Here is a 10,986-nt window from a genome sequence, read left to right on the forward strand (position 1 = left end):
ATTATTCCAGTTTAGCTGCTGGGACATTTGGCATCAGGGCCTGCAGTTTCTTATAGCACCTAGTAGAGGAAATGGCTGTGTCAAAATTGAGGTTCTAATTTGGCTAGGAACACTACGTCTTTCTGCCTGGATACAAAAGTAACTGCTAGACTAGGAAACATTGGGCTGCATCCAGAAGGATCCGATCTTGAATTGGTGGTGTAGGGGTGGGTAGGGAATTAAGGCGAAGGTGTCTGGAGACTTTTCAGTTGAGGGCTGGAAATAATTCCTGCCCCTGCTCCATTCAACAGTCCTCTCTGTCCCCTTTACATCTTGACACAGCTGAGCCACCTGAATGTAAAATCTTGATCCACCTCCTATTCCCTTTCTACCTTCCTTTAAAAAAATCCTCCTGAAGCAGTTCCCTTCCCCTGTAAATTTTTTTTAAATAGAATTTTCCACCAGATCTGTGGGAAGGTGCACAAATCCTAAATATGCAGGTCAACAGATAATGACACAGTGAACATACCTGCATGACAGCCCCCCAGGTCAAGAATTCGACCATAACCAGCACCCCAAAAGCCCTCTTCATGTCTCCCCGTAGTCCCTGCCCCACCGTCCTTCCTAAATTAACCTCTGTCTAATCCCATATATTAGTTTTACCTGCTTTTGAACTTTATATGAATGAAACCATTCAGTTGGTACTATTTTGTGTCTAGCTTCTCTCACTCAGTATTATGTTTGTGAAATTTAAGCCCAAGGGAGCAGTAGCTCATTCATTTTCATGGCTGTATGGTATGCCATTGCAGCTGTTGATGAAAAAATAAAAATCAATAGATGATCTGAGAAAGAAATGGAAAACTTTATTCAAGCCAGCCTGAGTATTATAGCTTGAGAGACAGTTTTTCAGAAAGCTCTGAGGACTGTTCTGCCTGCTGGAGGGCAAAACATAGTTATATGTGTTTTTGAGATGAAGGTTTATACACTGAATGATGTATTGACAGTTTATGCTATCCAGATGTGCAGAACAAAGCAAATAATGGGGCATCATGACCCCTTACAAGACTGAGAAGGGATGTTATCTCCTAAGGAGTTCTGATTAACGCGTATTCACAATACATACTGAAAGGGAAGGAGGAGGCCCAAATGGGCAGACAAAACTTTTATGTTTCAGTTGTTCTTGTCTTGTAATAAAATATGAGTTTTATTTCATCACCATTAAATGCATATACCACAGTTTATTTTTCTATTATTCCGTTGGTGGACATCTAGGTTGTTCCTAGTTTGGCATTATTATGAATAAAGTTGCTGTAACAATTTTGTTTCTGTCCATTGGCACACTCATGTTTCTATTTCTGTTGGATATATATTTACAGACAGACTTACTGGGTCATCAGTTCAGTTCAGTCACTCAGTCGTGTCCAACTCTTTGCGATCCCATGGACTGCAGCACGCCAGGCTTCCCTGCCCATCACCAACTCCCAGAGTTTACTCAAACTCATGTCCATTGAGTCAGTGATGCCATCCAACCATCTCATCCTCTGTTATCCCCTTCTCCTCCTGCCTTCAATCTTTCCCAGCATCAGGGTCTTTTCAAATGAGTCCCCTGTTCGCATTAGGTGGCCAAAGTATTGGAGTTTCAGCTTTAGCCTCAGTCCTTCCAATGAACACTCAGTACTGATTTCCCTTAGGATGGACTGGTTGGATCTCCTTGCAGTCCAAGGGACTCTTAAGAGTCTTCTCCAACACCACAGTTCAAAAGTATCAGTTCTACTGGGTCATAGAATATGTTTATATGCTTAGCATCAGTGTGTGTGTGCATGCGAAGAAGTGCGTGTGTGCGTGCGAAGTTGCTTCAGTCATGCCCAGCTCTTTGTGACTCTATGGACTGTAGCCCGCCAGGCTCCTCTGTCCATGGAATTCTCCAGGCAAGAATACTGGAGTGGGTTGCCATGCTCTCCTCCAGGAGATCTTCCCAATCCAGGGATTGAGCCCATGTCTCTTTTTGTCTCCTGCATTGACAGGTGGCTTCTTGACCATCAGTGCCACCTGGGAAGCCCTTTAGGATCAGTAAATGATACAAAATAATTTTCCAAAGTGCTCATGTTAGTTGACACTCCTGCAGGCAGTGTCTTAGCATGCCAATCGCTCCACATCCCCATCACACTGTGTCGTCACTCTATAATGATTTTAAAATGTTAGCTGGTCTGCTGGGTGTGCAATGATACTTCATAGAGGTTCAGTTTTGCATTTCCTTAGTACTGATTGAGGTTAAGCACCTTTCCATATGTTTATTTGCTATTTGGATGTCTGTTCAAGTACTTTATTTCTTTTGTCCATTTTCTTTTAAAAAATTATTTATTTTAATTGGAGGCTAATTACTTTACAATATTGTAGTGGTTTTTGCCATACATCAACATGAATCAGCCATGGGTATACATGCGTTCCCCACCATTTTCTATTAGGCTTTCTGTGTTACCGTTTTATAGGAGTTCTTTATATGTTTTAGATAAGAGTTCTTTGTTGGTTATGGGTATTGCAGATATTTCCATGAGTATATAAATACCGAAGACCTCAGTTTTGCAGGTCTTCTGAAGCCTCGGGGCCACTGGAGCACTAATGTATTCCCAGCTCCTAGCACTTAGTGGGTGCTAGTGGTAAAGAAACTGCCTGCTAATGCAGCACATGTAACAGATTTGGGCTTTTCTTCTGGATGGGGAAAATCCTCTGGAGGAGGGCATGGAAACCCACTCCAGTATCCTTGTCTGGAGAATCCCATGGACAGAGGAGCCTGGCGAGCTACTATCCATAAGGTTGCAAAGAATCAAACACGACTGAAATGCCTTAGCACACAGCACACGCAGCACTTAGTAGGTGCTAAATAAGGGTGTTGAATGAATGACGGATAAGACGAATGAGACTCATCCAGGTAGTCTGTGCTGTGCTATGCTGATTCCCAGGACCTCACACTGAGAGGGGCTGGAGGGGACAGATTTTCTTCCAGCCCAGCCAGCTGTGTGACCTTGGGAAGGGGAAGATGCCCAGCCCTTCCCTGCTGAAAAAGCAGAAATAGATACAGTTTGTGCAGAGAGAAGCACAGATATAGGGAACAGAGGTCATAAGTGAGAAGACAGGAACTAGCAGCAGGTAGCAAACTGGCCAGATGCTCCAGAAGGAGAGACTGGGAAGTGGAGGAGGGGATGGTGTCAAGGAGATGGTGAGGGTCTCTGAGCATCACAGTGGGTCTCCGTATGACAAGAACCTCCAAGCTCATGTAGGCGCTGCTCCCACTTACTCTCTCCCCCTCGTTTTTTTTTGGCGGATCTGCTTGGCTTCCTGGGTTTTAGTTCCCTGACCAGGATTGAACCGAGGCATCCCCCAGCAGTGAGGACACCGAGTCTTAAGCGTGGGACTGCCAGGGAATGCCCTCCTGCTTGCTCTTAAAGCGTGTTAGGTGAGGCAGCTCTTCGATGCTTTTCCTTTCCAAAGGAGAGAACTTAAGGGGTCCTCATTCCTATCTCCCCATTAAGGAATTCTTTTTTTTTTTTTTTTTTTGGGTCAGGTCTGAAACTTCCTCATGGCCTGTAATGTCCATCGTGAAGATGGAAGACGGTGGCGTCAGTGCCGGCCCCTCCTCTCCAGGGCATCCTTCCCTAGGCCTGCGCATTCTCTCGCCTTCTCATGTCACATTCTCTCCCCTGTCCTCTCTTTCTCCTCCTTCAGCTACAGCTGATACCAGGTCAGGCCAGAAGTCTGACCGATTTCCATGAGTTCAGAAGAGAAACTGTCCCCCTCACAGCACCACAACAAACTCACAGCATCCACTTTCCAGGTCTTTCCTCCAGAAGACAATGAGGCTGCAGCTGCTCCAGAATTTTCTATATAGGATAAACTTGGGGGCTTAGCACTTTAGTTGACAAGGGGTCCATGGAGTGTCATGGAATGGCACTCTTATAGCAAGCACCGCGTTTCACTTAGACTATGAGACTGTTGACAGGGGTGGAGGATTTAGAGGAGGGAGGAGGTGTGGATAACTGCTGGAGCCGGTGGAGTAGCCTGTGAGGGACGTACCTCTGTGGGCAGCCGTCTCCAGCACTTTTCTAATACATGGTTCTTTTGGCTTCTGTACTGGGGTCCCCCAGGTCGTGTGGCCTTTCTTTCAGGAACAGCTGATGTCTACCTGCCTGCATGCTCATTCTGAAACATCGTAAAATTCCAGAGCCCTGTAAACCCTGAATCCCATAAGCAGCATGGTATAGCCACAGGACTCACCTGACATGGCTGGAACGTTTTCCGTCTTTCGTTTCTGCTGAGAAAAGGATGACGTGCCCCATTTTTCCCCTTCCTACAACCCCTCCCCAGCTATGTCCCTCCCAGAGGTCAACATCTTTCCTGCTGACCCGAACTAAGGTGATATCCTCTTCCGGCTTCCTTCAGTTTAGGAGGATGTGGTGACGGGGGTGGATGGGGAAGTGTGGCCATCTGTGCTCAAAGCTGGGTGCTCTCATCACCCCGTTTCTTCTCTCTGAACTCTCTGTTCCCAAAACTCCCTGGATACTCTCCCTGGATTCCTTCAGGCTGGATGGTTCCAGGTATTTTGGAGCTGTAGTTCTGAAATTCCCGCGTATAACCGGGAGAACTTAGCAGCAAGCAAAATAGGCTGGTGAGCTATAACTGGGGAGATGAAGTCATCTTTGAGAGACAGAGTTGCAGAGTGGAATGTGTCACAGCTTTGTAATCACATGGGTTTGAATCCATGCTTAGTCACACGTTAGGTATGCGACCGTGAGCAAACTCCTTTATGTCTCTGAGCTATATCTAAAAAAATGGAGACAGTGTTCGCTTCCTTAGAGATGCTGTGGAGGTTAGAGACACCATCGCGTTTGGAGCACTTCCCGCACACAGTAGGGAAAGGATGATTTCACCGAAGAGGAAGAGGCACAGAGAAGGGCTGAGGCACCTGTCGGGGCAGCGCCAGCTCCCTGGGACTCACACTGAGGTCTGTCCTTCACAGACTGAGGGCCCTCCTAACTGCAGAGGGTTTAAGAGGGCCGCTCTGTCACATGGGTGTGGCTGCGGACGCAGTCTTGGCGGGGCATCACCCCAAAGTTTTCACCAAAGGTGAGCAAGCTTCACCTTTCCAGAGCCAGAATGCTAGACGATCATATTCTGAAAACCAGATTATCTAGTTTCAGAATGCCCCCCTGTGTTTACTGCCCTTTGATTATCCGCTAACTCAACGTTTCCTAAACAGGCCTGGTCATAGGAATCACCTGTGGGCACTTCTCTTAAAATATAGATTTCCAGGCCCCTCTCCTGGAAATTCTGTTTCCACAGATCTGGTGCCAGGCCAGGAAATCCATCTTTAATTAGTGTCCCAGGTGACTCCCACGATCTGACCAGTTTGGGGAAGAGTGCCCCAACCCAGTGGTTCTCAATCATGCTCCTAAAAAGAACCTCTTGGGAAGCTTTAACAACAATTTGGCTCCCCAAGAGGAGGAGCCTCCCCATAGGAGAAAACAATGAACGCTTGGAAGGCTCTGGGGTGTTTAAAGACACAGAGATGCTTCAGTTGAATCTTCCTGTGTGGATTTATATATTGACTCATTTAATCCTCATAATTACTCTATGAAGTAGGCTGTTGCAATGCGATAGCTCAAAACCAAGTCACTGAAAAAAAAAAAAAAAAAAAAAAAAAAAAAAAAAACCAAGTCACTGGATTAGAGAAAAGTAGGTGGCGCATTCTGGGGCTTCCTTGGTGGCTCAGACGGTAAAGAGTCTGCCGGCAATGCAGGAGACCTGCATTCGATCCTGGGTCAGGAAGCTCCCCTAAAAAGGGAATGGCAACCCTCTCCAGTATTCTTGGCCTTCTCTGGTGGCTCAGTGGTAAAGGCTCCTCCTACGATGCAGGAGCTGCAGCAGACGCAGGTTCGATCCCTGGGTTGCAAAGACCCCTTGAGATGGATTTGGCAGCCCACCCCAGTATTCTGGGCTGGAAAAACCTATGGACAGAAGAGCCTGGTGAGCTACAGTCCATCGGGTCACAAAAGAGTCGGACATGATTTAGCAACTACACAAGAAGGTGCGTTCCAAAGTTACTTAGGGGTTTCCCTGGTGGCTCTGTGGGTAAAGAATCCGTCTGCCAATGCAGGAGAAAGAGGTTCTATCCCTGATCAGAGAGGATCCCAATTATTGCAGGGAAACGAAGCCCATGTGCCTCAACTACTGAGCCTGTGTCTGGGAACCAGAGCTAATGAGCCCCAGTCCAGTTCAGTCGCTCAGTCGTGTGCGACTCTCTGCGACCCCATGAATCGCAGCACGCCAGGCCTCCCTGTCCATCACCAACTCTCAGAGTTCACTCAGATTCATGTTCATCGAGTCAGTGATGCCATCCAGCCATCTCACCCTCTGTCGTCCCCTTCTCCTCCTGCCCCCAATCCCTCCCAGCATCAAAGTCTTTTCCAATGAGTCAACTCTTCGCACGAGGTGGCCAAAGTACTGGAGTTTCAGCTTTAGCATCATTCCTTCCAAAGAAATCCCAGGGTTGATCTCCTTCAGAATGGACTGGTTGGATCTCCTTGCAGTCCAAGTGCAGGGGGCCGCTCCGCAGAAAGAGAGAGGCAGTAGAACTTCCCTCAGCAAAGCCGAGGGGTCCCGAGGAGAGGTGAGCCTGCTGTCCGCCAACCCAGTCCCTCGGCGAGAGACAATCAGACGCGACAGGAGTTCCATCTAAGCAGTTCCGCTTTATTGCCCCCCAAACTCTTGGTTTATATAGGCAAGCAAGGGCATTTGTGAGGGACTTTCCATAGTTGCACCGATCACATTAAAGGTCAAGTCGTCATGCGCTTCATTGTAACAGGAGTCTATGATGATCACGCGCTGTCCACGTGCAAGGAAATCAAGAGAGCCAATCAAAAGTTTTGACAAACAACTTACGCCACGCCCTCATCTCGTCTGCCAGGCGCCATCTTAGCTCTAAACCACAAAGCTAGCCCTTCATTTTCACGGTTTCCCGTTTAGGGCCCCACGTCCAAGGGACTCTCAAGAGTCTTCTCCAACACCACAGCTCAAAAGCATCAATTCTTCGGTGCTCAGCCTTCTTCACAGTCCAATTCTCACATCCATACATGACCACAGGAAAAACCATGAGCCTACCTGCTGCAATTACTGAAGCCTGAGTTCTACAAGAGAAGACACTGGAATGAGAAGCCCCAACTAGAGAAAAGCCTGTGCAGCAATGAAGACCCAGCACAGCCAAAAATAAATAAATAATAAAGATTTTTTAAAAGCAAGTTACGCAAGACAGTCATGTATGCGTCATAAGTCCCTTCAGTCGTGTCTGCCTCTTCTTGACCCTATGGACTGTAGCCTTCCAGGCTCCTCTGTACTTGGGGATTCTCCAGGCAAGAATGTGGAGTGGGCTGCTGTGCCCTCCTCCAGGCGATCTTCCTGACCCAGGAATCGGAACCTGTGTCTCTTAGGTCTCCAGCATTGGCAGGCAGTCCTTTACCACTAGTGACACCTGGTAAGCACAGGATAGTCAGTTGTTGTTTAGTCACTAAGTTGTGTCCGACTCTTTGCAACCCCATGGACTGCAGTATGCCAGGCTTCCCTGTCCTTCACTATTCCCGAGTTTGCTCAAACTTGTGTTCATTGAGTAGTGATGCCATCCAACCATCTCATGCTCTGTTGCCCCCTTCTCTTCTTGCCCTCCATCTTTCCCATCATCAGGGTCTTTTCCAATGAGTTGGCTCTTTGAATCAGGTGGCCAAAGTATTGGAGTTTCAGCTTCAGCCTCAGTCCTTCCAATAAATATTCAGGGTTGATTTCCTTTAGGATGGACTAGTTTGATCTCCTTTCAGTCCAAGGGACTCCCAAGAGTCTTCTCCAGCATCACAGTTCAAAAGCATCAATTCTTTGGCACTCAGACTTCTTTATAGTCCAACTCTCACATCTGTACTTGACTACTGGGAAAATCCATGGCCTTGACTATATGGACCTTTGTTGGCAAAGTAATGTTTGTGCTTTTTAATATGCTGTCTAGGTTTGTCATAGCTTTTCTTCCAAGGAGCAAGCATCTTTTAATTTCATGGCTGCAGTCACCATCTGCAATGATATTGGAGCCCCCCTAAAAAAAGTCTGTCACTGTTTCCATTGTTTCTCCATCTATTTGCCATGAAGTGATGGGACCGGATGCCATGATCTCAGTTTTCTGAATGTTAAGCTTTAAGCCAACTTGCATGTGTGCGTGCTCAGGCACTTCAGTCGTGTCCGACTCTTTGCTACTCTATGGACTGGCTGTTTATCCATGGAAGCCTCCAGGCAAGAATACTGGAGAGGGTTGCCATGCCCTCCTCCAGGGGATCTTCCCAACCTGGGAATTGAACTTGCATCTGCCTGTGTCTCCTGCATTGCAGGCAGATTCTTTACCCACTGAGCCATCTGGGAAGCCCTTAAGCCAGCTTAAGGGAAATGCAAATCAAAACTACAATATGATACCACTTCACACTCACTTCAGTTCAGTTCAGTTCAGTCGCTCAGTGGAGTCCGACTCTTTGTGACCCCATGAATCGCAGCACGCCAGGCCTCCCTGTCCATCACCATCTCCCGGAGTTCACTCAGACTCATGTCCATCGAGTCCGTGATGCCATCCAGCCATCTCATCCTCGGTCGTCCCCTTCTCCTCCTGCCCCCAATCCCTCCCAGCATCAGGGTCTTTTCCAATGAGTCAACTCTTCGCATGAGGTGGCCAAAGGACTGGAGTTTCAGCTTTAGCATCATTCTTTCCAAAGAACACCCAGGACTGATCTCCTTTAGAATGGACTGGTTGGATCTCCTTGCAGTCCAAGGGACTCTCAAGAGTCTTCTCCAACACCACAGTTCAAAAGCATCAATTCTTCGGCACTCAGCTTTCTTCACAGTCCAGCTCTCGCATCCATACACTCACTAGATTGGTAATAAAAAAAATAAGGGCAAACCCCAGAATATATAGCAAGTATTGGTGAGGATGTGAAGAAATTGGAACTATTGTGCATTTGGTGGTGGAATGTAAAGTGGGGCAGCTTCTGTGGAAATAGGTCAGTGTTTCCTTATAAAGTTTAACACAAGATTATCATATTATCCAGCAATTCTACTCCTAAGCATATGCCCCTAAAGAATAGAAAACAGAGGAGAAAAGCATTCCAGTTAGAGGCAATGGAGTGAAATGGCAGACAGGCAAGGGAGAATGTGTCATTTTCAGAAACAGGGAGTTCTCTATGTGGCTGCGTGCATTTGGAGAAGTGGAGGGTAAAAGATGAAATGTCTTTGATGGTTGTTATACAGCTTAAGACTTACTTTACATGGATGTATTGTTTTACCTGTTGATTTCATTTTTCCATGTAGGTCTTTGAACATAGAGATTTTATATTTTGAAATTTATATTAATTTTTAATGCCTTATATTTTAAAATTTCTGTAATGTTTGCTGACATAGTCTACTTTTATAATGAATATATATACACACAGTTTTTGGTTTTTTATTTTTGGTCACATTGTGTGGCTGTGGGATCTGAGTTCCATGACTAATGAATCCAGCTGTCACCCTGTGCATTGCAAGGCAGATTCTTAACCACTGGGCCACCAGGGAAGTCTCCCTAAAAAGATTATCCTTTAAGAGCAGTTTTCTTAAAGGGCAATTTTAAAATTTACAGTAAAGTTGAGAGGACAGTACAGAGATTTTCCTTATGCCCCCTGTCCCCATATGTTCATCGCCTGCCCCATTATCAACACTGCTCAACAGAGTGGTACATTTTCCACCAGTGTGAACCAACATGGACATCATAATCACCCAAAGTTTACCTTAGGGTTCACTCTTGGCGTTGTACATCCTATAGGTTTGGACAAGTATATAATGATATATTCCTCTCATTATAATATCATATAGAGTATTTTCACTGCCCTAAAAGTGAAGAGGAGCTAAAAAGCCTCTTGATGAAAGTGAAAGAGGAGAGTGAAAAAGTTGGCTTACAGCTCAACATTCAGAAAATGAAGATCATGGCATCTGGTCCCATCACTTCATGGGAAATAGATGGGGAAACAGTAGAAACAATGTCAGACTCTTTTTTTTTGGGCTCCAAAATCACTGCAGATGGTGACTGCAGCCATGAAATTAAAAGACGCTTACTCCTTGGAAGAAAAGTTATGACTAACCTATATAGCATATTTAAAAGCAGAGACATTACTTTGCCAACTAAGGTCCGTCTAGTCAAGGCTATGGTTTTTCCTGTGGTCATGTATGGATGTGAGAGTTGGACTGTGAAGAAGGCTGAGTGCCGAAGAATTGATGCTTTTGAACTGTGGTGTTGGAGAAGACTCTTGAGGGCCCCTTGGACTGCAAGGAGATCCAACCAGTCCATTCTGAAGGAGATCAATCCTGGGATTTCTTTGGAAGGAATGATGCTAAAGCTGAATCTCCAGTACTTTGGCCACCTCATGTGAAGAGTTGACTGATTGGAAAAGACTCTGATGCTGGGAGGGATTGGGGGCAGGAGGAGAAGGGGACGACAGAGGATGAGATGGCTGGATGGCATCACGGACTCGATGGACGTGAGTCTGAGTGAACTCTGGGAGATGGTGATAGACAGGGAGGCCTGGCGTGCTGTGATTCATGGGGTCACAAAGAGTCGGACACAACTGAGTGACTGAACTGAACTGAACTGAACTGAAAAATCCTCTGTGCTCTGCCTATTAATTTACTTTTAATATTAAATAATATTCCATTGGTTGGATGTACCATAATTATTTATCCATTCACCTACTGAAAGATATCTTGGCTACTTCCAAGTTTTTGGCAATTATAAATAAAGCTGTTATGAACATATGTATACAGGTTTTGGTGTGGATATGTTTCCAACTCCTTTGGGTAAATACCAAGGAACCCAATTGTTGGCTTATATGGTAAGAGTATGCTTAGTTTTGGAGAAGGGCATGGTAACCCACTCCAGTTCTTTTGCCTGGGGAATCCCAT

This window comes from Capra hircus, chromosome 16, assembly GCF_001704415.2.
Source record: "Capra hircus breed San Clemente chromosome 16, ASM170441v1, whole genome shotgun sequence".
Classification (NCBI taxonomy): Eukaryota; Metazoa; Chordata; class Mammalia; order Artiodactyla; family Bovidae; genus Capra; species Capra hircus.